The sequence below is a fragment of the Pituophis catenifer genome, unplaced genomic scaffold (assembly GCF_029215685.1).
Source record: "Pituophis catenifer annectens isolate HBS135680 unplaced genomic scaffold, rPitCat1.0.hap2 SCAF_9, whole genome shotgun sequence".
In the NCBI taxonomy this organism is placed as follows: domain Eukaryota; kingdom Metazoa; phylum Chordata; class Lepidosauria; order Squamata; family Colubridae; genus Pituophis; species Pituophis catenifer.
The window spans coordinates 6,721,374-6,730,793 of record NW_027256889.1 but is presented as its reverse complement, the minus strand read 5'-3'; the positions used below and the strand labels follow the sequence as shown (position 1 = coordinate 6,730,793).

Genomic DNA, 9,420 nt, shown 5'->3' with positions numbered 1-9,420 from the left:
GGCTTTTTTTTTTTTACTTTTAAAAGCATTTTTTTCGGCCGAAGAGGTTGTAAAAAAAATTGCTTTTAAAAGGCTCTGATGATCCCAGCTGAGCCGTGCGATCGTCAGAGGCTTTTTTTTTTTTACTTTGAAAAGCATTTTTTTGGCCGAAGAAAAAATGCTTTTAAAAGTGAAAGAAAAAAAAAAAGCCTCTGATGATCGTGTGGCTCAGCTGGGCATGGGGGGTGGGCAGGGATTTTCTCTGAACCACCTGCCGTCATCGCTACCGGATCGGGCAATCCGGTCCAAACCGGGAGCATTTAACCCTTGGTCTGAGGGAAGAATATTCCACCAAGCATTGCCTGTTTATTCTCCTTGCCCCTCAAGAAAAGTATAAAAATTGGGGGTGGGGGGGAAGGCCCAGACATTAAACCTTGACGTAGACCTGAAGATAGGGGCTACATCAATGGTGAAATCCAAATATTTTTACTACCAGTTCTGTGGGCGTGGCTTGGTGGGCATGACAGGGGAAGGATATTGCAAAATCTCCATTCTCACCCCACTCCAGGGGAAGGATACTGCAAAATCTCCATTCCCACCCCATTCTGGGGCCAGCCGGAGGTGGTATTTGCCAGTTCTCCAAGCTACTCAAAATTTCCGCTGCCGGTTCTCCAGAACCTATCAGAACCTGCTGGATTTCACCTCTGGGCTACATAGCTGCTACCTCTAGCAGGCCTGTTTGCTGTCATTTTCAGAGTCCCCGTCAAGCTGAAGAAAAGTGAATGGACCATCTTCCTTTTTCTGTAACGCCGAACATTTGTTTAATATAATATTCAATGGGCTTTCAAAGCCTGGTTTGAAACTCCTGGTTCCTTGCTTTGTCAACCTTTGTGGACTGTCTTTAAACGGGGTTCATGGTGTAAATTTCTCCAAAACACTTTTTTAGAAACTTCTCAAGCCCATTCCGGCATTCACGGCTCCCAGCGGTGTCTAAAGCACCAGAAACCTTTCTTTTTTTAAGAAAAGAAAGAAAGAAAGAAAGAAAGAAAGAAAGAAGGAAGGAAGGAAGGAAGGAAGGAAGGAAGGAAGGAAGGAAGGAAGGAAGGAAGGAAGGAAAAAGGAGAACTCTTCTGGCTGAAAAAAACCCATTTACAGGAAAGGCCAAGCAGTTCTGAGCTGCAGCAAAATTAGAAGCAGGATTTTGGCATGCGCTGAGCAGCCCCATTACATAAACAGGAGGAGCAGTTGCTAATAATAACTGGGGAAGGGGTTGCAAGAGAGGAACTCACTCCAGCTGGACTGGTGTGAGCTGCAGGGATGAATGTGTGTCAAAACTGGCCGCAGTAGCTGTGGTTCTGGGATTCTCTTTCCATATTTCTCAACAAGCCTTAAAGCAAAAATGTATTACATCCTCACTTTGGGTTTGCGGTGACTCACCATTATAGATGCATGGAAAATGCAGTCGTTTCTTCTTTGCATCACATCAACCAGCTCCCCGCACCTACCCAGTGTCATCCACCCCCTGACTCTTTGTCAAGTGTATCTTGGATTTATGTGACATCAATGCACAGATACCTCATTTTGGGGGTGGAGGGGGGCTGATCTGCAAAGCTGCTATCTCTCTTTCTCTCTCTCTCTCTCTCTTTTTTACTGGTCCTCGTGATTTCAAGAACAAGGGTGGGGTGCTTTGAGCTAAGCTCCTCCCTTTATAAAGATGTTTTTCCCCCTCGGAAATTCTTGGCCAGATATAGCCAAAGGCTGCCAGACTGTTTCCAAGCTTGGATCTACAAACAACATCCAGGTTCTCCCTCCTCTCTGCCTGGATTCCTTTTGACGGCAACTGGTAAGTATTTTGGTCTCTTTGAGATGAGCATTTCCATGAGATAATGAAGCCCAAGCTTCCTATTTATCACGAAGAGTCCCTGTTAGTGTATCCAGAAGATTTAGTAAGTGGCATATTTCTGCAATTGGGTGGGGTAGGCAGAGGGAAGCAGTGTCCTTTCCCCCCCCCACCCCAAAAGAGACTGCAAAAATGCAATGCAGTTTCTCAAGATGCATGTTCATGGGTACCACCATGGCTTCTCCTAATAAAGTAGCAAATGACGTGTAAGGAGATTTTGCACATTTCCTAGACAATCACCTCTTCGCCCATTTCCTGTTTTCCAGCTTTTCAATTAATTTTTCCCAAGGATAATCTCAATACAAGGAACCCCCCCACAAGTGTTCTTTCAAGCAGGAGGCTGGGGGATCTTAGGCTAATAGAGGAAGATAGATAGATAGATAGATAGATAGATAGATAGATAGATAGATAGATAGTTAGATAGATGCCCATAAAGTAGCAAAAAGGAGAAAAAATGTCTAATGTATTATGTCAATTTGTAACCACAAAAACTTATAAAGCTTGCCCACAAGGCGATTGAGAAACAAGCTTACCATATTTTGTAAAAAAGAGGAAAGGAGCGAGAGATACTAAACTTTCCGTTCATTGCAAGTCAGATATTGGCATAGTGTTGGCAGATATTATTTCTCCCCGTCTTTTTCATGTCACCCGATACAAAAATTTCAAAATTTTGCCATTGAACTGGTGGGCTAACCCAAGGGAGCACTATTTCTTTAATATTATTTGCTTACGAAGCGAAGCCCACCAATTTGAGTGGCTGCTACTTACATTTGTCTTCGGTGGGGTGGAGTGGGGTGGGGGGTTAAAGAGAATGGCTGGCCTTTTTAACAAGTTGGCTTTTTTAACAGGTTGGCGTAGAAAAGTGTTTTCCTTCAAGGCGAGATTTATTTTATTTTATTTTTTTTTAAAAAACCACCCTCCGTGCCTAACTCATCGCTATGCAGCTTCTACTGGGACTTTTCTTCTTCTCCGTCCTTCTGACTGCAGGTATGATCAGGGGTGTCCTTGGGGTGTGTGTGAGGTTGTCTAAGGCGAATCCTCCATGGCGGGCCCTTGGGGTGGGGTGGGGTGGATTTCCTATGGAATTGCGAAAAGCCTTGAGAACATCTCAAAGAGGGAGTGATTTGCTTGGGAAAAACAAACAAACAAACAAAAAAAAACAGTGGTTGTAGAGTCAGACTAGACTAGGGTAAGGTTTATCGAAATGTAGTCAAGCCAAGAGAGAACTTAGCACACTCATGGATGGTCCTTTCCCATGACCAGGTTTGCTCTGAATTAACCATGAAGTAAAATAAATACTAGCTTAGGACAGTAAGGAAAAGGAGGCGCCATAGATATTTCCCCCCTTAATTATATATATACTGCTCAAAAAATAAATAAATAAAGGGAACACAAGCAGAAGACATCCGAGATCTGAATGAATGAAATAGCCTTATTAAATACTTTGTTCGTTACATACAACGATTTTAAATCGGGGAGGCCAAAGATAACTTTAATTTCGTTTTATAGTATTTTAATGTTTGTATTGTGTGTTTTTAATTTTGGCTGTTCACCGCCCCGAGTCCTTCGGGAGAGGGGGCGGTATAAAAATTTAATAAATAAATAAATAAATAAATAAATAAATAAATAAATAAATAAATAAATAAATAAAATACAGTAGTTTATACACTGCTCAAACAACTAAAGGGAACACAAAACTACTGTATGTAATGGACAAAGTATTTAATAAGGCTATTTCATTCATTTCAGATTTCGGATGTCTTCTGCTTGTGTTCCCTTTATTTTTTTGAGCAGTGTATATATATATATATCCGTAACTATTTCATTGCCACACTGAACTTTGTACAATTCTCCCTCCTCCCCCCCACGTTGTCTTTACCCGCTATGTTTCCTAATTGAAGCTATGGTTAAGTCTGTCTGTACGTTGTGAAATGAAAGAGTTTTCCTCACGTCTTCTTCCAACCTGCGTTAAGTGGCTCAGTGGCTAAGACCCTGAGCTTCCCGATCAGAAAGGCTGGCAGTTCGGCGGTTCGAATCCCTAGTACAGGTCTCCTGCGTGAGCAGGGGGTTGGACTAGATGACCTCCAAGGTCCCTTCCAACTCCATTCCTGTTCCTCGGTGTTGGTGGATTCATTCTGCCAATCTTCTGTTCTGTTTGTTCTACGCAGTGGCTGCTGCAGTCATTACACTGTACGTTGTAGATGACTCCTGGGTTTTTTTTCCCCCTTCTCCTTCTTCTGGGGCTATTCTGGCCTTTTGGTTTATTTCTTGGCAGTCTTCTAGAATTGCTTGATCATCATCGCCTCTCTCTGGGATGGTCTTATGGGAAATGGTCCAGCTAATTCCAATTTAATGGCAATAAACAAATAGCCGAAGAGACCATTGTTACCCTCTTCATTGTGTGGGAACAGGGTGTCCCTAAGAACAGGAAACGAAAGCTATCACACCAGCATTTTGTCTCGTTAACCTCATCGCATAAACTTTCCTGTGGAACAATCAACGGTGTAATTTAGCAAAGCAACAAGCTTCCTTCTTTTCTATTTCTAACTGCCTACTTTCCCCAGAAATTTTGACAGTTGCCAAATGGAACAAAGGCAATTTCTTTTTGCTTTCTGTCTAATCTGTGCACCTTCTTATTTATTCCTTCCCCTCCCTGCTTAAAGTTAGTTGCCTGCACCTCCTCGACCTCACAATGTCTTCTGCTATAAACTTCGTCTCTGGAAGAGTTTTTCATCATCTTCTAAGTTTTCCTTAATGTGACTTATGACTGTTTTTTCACCCTTACGACCCTTGCAGCATCCTCACGGCCAAAGGGGTCACAATTCAGGTGTTTGGGCTCATATTTATGACGGTTGCAGTTTCCCAGGGGAAACTGCAGTGGGGAAGCCAGATTCACTTAACCACCAGCAGGGGTGGGTTCTACATTTTTTTTTACTACCGGTTCTGTGGGCGTGGCTTGTTTTGTGGGCGTGGCTTGGTGGAGGGGTAATGTGACTGGGTGGGCATGGCCAACTTTTTTTTTTTTTTTTACTTTTAAAAGCATTTTTTCTACAACCTTAAGAGGTTGCAGAAAAAAACGCTTTTAAAAGCCTCTGACGATCAGGCAACTCAGCTGGGATCGCCAAAGGCTTTTAAAGGCATTTTTCCACCCTATAACCTCTTCGGCTGAAGAGGTTGTAGAAAAAATGCTTTTAAAAGTAAAAAAAAAAAAAAGCCTCTGATGAGATGGGCGGGGTAAGCGAGCGACAACCAGGTACGGGACCGGTTCGGGGGCATGGCCAGCCAATGTTATTACCGGTTCTCCGAACTACTACAAATTTTTACTACTGGTTCTTGCAAACCGGGGGCAACCCACCACTGACCACTGGGTTACTCACTGAACAACGGCAGCGATTCACTTAACATCCGTGGGCAAGAAAGATTGTAAACGGGGGCAAGTTTGACTTTAAAATGTTTTAGCGACAGAGATTTGGGGTTCAGCTGAGGTCGCGAGTCGAAGGCTACCGGTAATATCGAAAGCCTTTCTGATTCCTTATCCCTGCCCTACTTTCTTAGCTCCTCCTTATTTTTTCCCCTCCCTCTCCAGGTAATTCCTTGTCATGTGAAATATGCAACTCACAAAGTTCAGATTGCTCTGGATCAAAGCAAAACTGTGGTTTTGACAATGCTGTCTGCATGAAGGTGACTACTGAAGTTGATGTCGGTGAGTAAGCAAGTCCTTCCCCCCATCCCCCACCCCAACAAGGGAATAAATAACATTTAATGAAAAGAAGGACTAGGGGAGACATGATAGCAGCGTTCCAATATCTCAGGGGTTGCCACAAAGAAGAAGGAGTCAAGCTATTCTCCAAAGCACCTGAAGGCAGGACAAGAAGCAACGGATGGAAACTAATCAAGGAGAGAAGCAACCTAGAACTAAGGAGAAACTTCCTGACAGTGAGGACAATGAATCAGTGGAACGACTTGCCTCCAGAAGTTGTGAATGCTCCAACACTGGAAGTTTTTAAGAAGATGTTGGATAACCATTTGTCTGAAGTGGTGTAGGGTTTCCTGCCTTAGCAGGGGGTTGGACTAGAAGACCCCCAAGGTCCCTTCCAACTCTGTTATTCTGTTATAACATGGATTTTGCAAGCTCCATAAATCTGACGGATCGTGTGCCATCAGGTGGATGATGGTCCTTCAGGTATTCCGAGCGTGCCTCCGCCACCACCAGTGTAAGGAAGTCCATCCACCTTGATTCTGGTTGTCTTCTTTTTCTCGTGTCTTCTACTGTTCCCTGCATTATGGCTTCCTCCAAAGAACTGAACCTTCCCATAATTGTCCAAAGTGGGATAATTTCATCATGTCCATTGTACAGTTAGTCCTCAATATATACAACAGTTTGTTCAGTGGCCATTCGAAGTTATAATGGCGCTGAAAAAAGTGACTTAGGACCATTTTTCACACTTACGACCATTGCAGCATCCCCATGATCAGGTGATCAAAATTCAGACGCTTGGCAACTGACTCATATATATGACAGTTGCAGTGTCCCAGGGTCAAGTGATCCCTTTTTGTGTCCTTCTGACAAGCAAAGCCAATGGGCGAAGCCATTTAACAACCATGTAACATGGGTTAAAACTGACTTAACAACTGTCTCACTTAGCAACAGAAATTTCGGGCTCAATTGTGGTCATAAGTTGAGGAGTGCCTGTAAGAGATTCCTGCCCTTGCAGAATCATGGGCTATGGATGAGACTATAGTTGACTAGGAGAAGACTCCTGCGAGTCCCTTGGACTGCAAGGCGATCAAACCGGTCGATCCTAGAGGAGATCAACCCTGACCACTCTTTAGAAGGCCAGATCCTGAAGATGAAACTCAAATCCTTTGGCCACCTAATGAGAAGGAAGGACTCACTGGAGAAGAGCCTAATGCTGGGAACGATGGAGGGCAAAAGAAGAAGGGGACGGCAGAGAAGGAGGTGGCTGGATGGAGTCACTGAAGTAGTAGGCATGACTTTAAATGGACTCCAGAAGATGGTAGAGGACAGGAAGGCCTGGAGGAACGTTGTCCGTGGGGTCGTGTTGGATCGGACATGACTTCTCAACCAACAACAACAAAAACAAATAGTTGGCTAACTAGACCCAACTTTCAGCTTAGTGAATAAAAATAGCCTTACATCTATGATGGATGTGTGTATCTCAGGATAGTTGCCATTGTTCTCCAAACGTTTTTGGGGAAAACATTGGAATAAAATGTCTGCAACTCAAACTCCGATTCCAGAGAATTCCCAAACAAATCGTTTTTATAGTCCGATCTGATATGCTTTGAGGATGCATTCTTATTACCCACAAACAAAGGTAATTTCTGATGTCACCCAATCGAACCCCATCCCTTTTTTAATTCGCTGAGCGATGATGTTGCAATTGCCCCGTGAGAAGTATAACCACTTCTGCTTTCAGCAAGGACTGATTTCCACCCAAACGCCTTTTTCTGCACTATTTAAACAATACCCCAAAATAACAACGGTGGCGTGACCAATGGTAAAACGGGACAAAAGCTGTTTTTAACCACTGTTTTATTTAGCGATAGGAATTTTGGGGCTCCATTGTGGTTCTAAGTCGAGGGCTTCCCTATACTGGAAATCTGTATTTGGCTGGAAGGAGGGTTTCCTTTAAGACTGAGCGACTGCTCTGATCACTGACATTTCTGTTTCTTCAGGATCCCAGAAACTCCAAACCACTATGAAAAGTTGCAGTCCAAAAGATGCTTGCAAGTTATTTGAAGAGCAGAAAGGGAAGGCTTCCGGTACCCAGGTACCCGGCATTCCAGCTGGAGCATTCATTAAAGAAGTTACCTGCAGCAAAGCTCCTCCCTCATTCGCATCCTTCTTCCCAGCACTCCTTGGGCTCCTCCTGATGAAGCTCCTCTTCTAAAGCTTCTCTTCCTTCCACCCAAGAAGTTGTCCTCTTTTTCTTGGCCTGTATAATCTCTCCAGCTGATCAGGCAGGGTCTCCGATGTTATGCATAGATCTGTATATTTCCCCAAATGGAAACCAGTTAAGCAGACAACTATATAACCAGCAGCCTTGAATGTGTGTTTGAAGAGAAAAAAAAATGGCATAATTCCAATAAAGAAAATAATAATAATAAAGAATAAACAATTGGATTCCACGCATGGCCCGATTTGTTTTTTGTAATTTGCAGTAGGGGGGAAAAACAAAATCAATGTTCTCCATTCTACAGGGCTGGGTTGCTACACCCTTCATCCAGATTTGATGTGATTTTTGTTTTTATTTATTTGTATGTCTAATGTAGAAACTGCCCATCTCACAGAGATTTGATTGTTTCCCCCCCAACTATTATATATTATTTTATTGATCAGCTGTTTATTTTATTCTGTTCGTGCCATCTGAATCCTGAAGGAAACCGTGCGTTACTTTTCTTCTTTCCAGTTTAGTCTACAGCCCTGCAGTTTCTCTGGTTTTCTACAAGAAAACTTCACAAACACATTTAAGGAGTTAGTTGAGCTGGGGCAGGCCTGTGCACTCACATACACACTCACACTCACACACAAACGTTTAACAAGCTCCACTCGAGGGTGCTTTGTGCTGCTGCCCCAAAATTGACACAACCGTTATCAGTTAAATGGGCAGGTTATTGTTTTCGTTACCAAATAATTTCATTTTAAATGTAGGCCTAAGTATTTTTTTTTTTTTTTTTTTTTACAGATATCTAGTCTGTAGCCCTGGAGTTTCTCTAGTCTAGTGGGTCTCTGATACAAAAAAGTTTGCCGAACTAATTTAGTTAAGCTGACCCTGCTAATTAACTTAAACCAACTACTCTGGTTGTTCATGTATGATACACAAAGCTTAAGGAATGGAAGACCAGGACTTCCTTTAGGGTCATTGGCAGTTACTATGGTTGGCTTGTTTAACTTTGAATTATAGTACCGTTAGGGAGCTGGGGTTTACTAAGTTTGCAAGGTTTACACCAGAGAGGCTGATCTTCAAATCTCTATCCAAGGCCAACATTCTGTCAATCCATCAGAATCAGAATAGAACTGGTAGGGGACCTTGAAGTCTTCTAGAAAGTGGTGGGATTCAGTCAGTTTGCACCACTTCGGGAGAACTGGTTGTTAACTTTCTGAACAGTTTGGCAAACTGGTTTTTGGAAGAAATCATTAGGGCAGAGAAGCGGTTGTTAAATTACTTGAATCCCACCACTGCTTCTAGCCCAAGCTCAAGCAGGAGACCCTATACAAGAGGGCCACCTTAATGAAAACTCTACGAAGTTCTACCAAACTGGGTAAAATCAAAGTGTTGAGGGTAAAACTGCCCTCTGCAAAGTGGTGCAACGGACCAGACAGCGAATAGATACGTTGCTTAGCAAAACACACAGATGCTCACAGACTCTGAACGTTTAAAGAAAAATAAATAGTCTTTACTTGTAGTAAAAATAACAATCTTGGCTTCTCAAAACAAAGATAACACTTCTTCAAACAATCACGGTTCAACAACAAAACATAGTTTGCTTACAATTCCAGTTCTCTTCAGTAACAC

General features: G+C 42.8%; 1 long non-coding RNA gene across 1 annotated transcript; it reads left to right on the top strand.

The window, feature by feature from the left end:
- The first annotated feature begins 1,707 nt into the window (after window positions 1-1,707).
- LOC139320995 (uncharacterized) lies at window positions 1,708-8,032 on the top strand. The gene is made up of 4 exons (XR_011600746.1): window positions 1,708-1,822; window positions 2,728-2,866; window positions 5,466-5,582; window positions 7,580-8,032. It is a non-coding gene; the product is annotated as an uncharacterized lncRNA (long non-coding RNA).
- Window positions 8,033-9,420: the final 1,388 nt, after the last annotated feature.